Below are 347 nucleotides of genomic sequence, written 5' to 3'. Positions count from 1 at the left end.
CCCTTCACTGAAGGGTTTCTCAATGCTTCCCCCTCCAAAAATAATAATAATAAAAATATTTTTAAAAATAGAGCGTCCACGCAAGGAATCATTGGGCTAAGCAGGCTGAACCATTTTGGACACTGTCTCGTAAGGAAATTTAGAAAAAATAATAATAAAAAAAACCCCACAAACAAAACAACAAGAAAACAAAAAGAAAACAAAAATAAAGTAATAGAAAAAGGAAGCGAAAGAAAGAAAAAGAAGGAAGGACTGCTGCTCGTTTAACGAAGTGCAAAACAATCTGGCCCCGGAGCCCCAGATGCAGAGGAGGCGACGAGCCGGCAAGGCAGCCCAGTCCCCCTCAG

This window comes from Chaetura pelagica, unplaced genomic scaffold, assembly GCF_000747805.2.
Source record: "Chaetura pelagica isolate M959 unplaced genomic scaffold, ChaPel_1.0 scaffold244, whole genome shotgun sequence".
Classification (NCBI taxonomy): Eukaryota; Metazoa; Chordata; class Aves; order Apodiformes; family Apodidae; genus Chaetura; species Chaetura pelagica.
The sequence above is the reverse complement of the archived record's forward strand: the minus strand, read 5'-3'. Positions refer to the sequence as shown.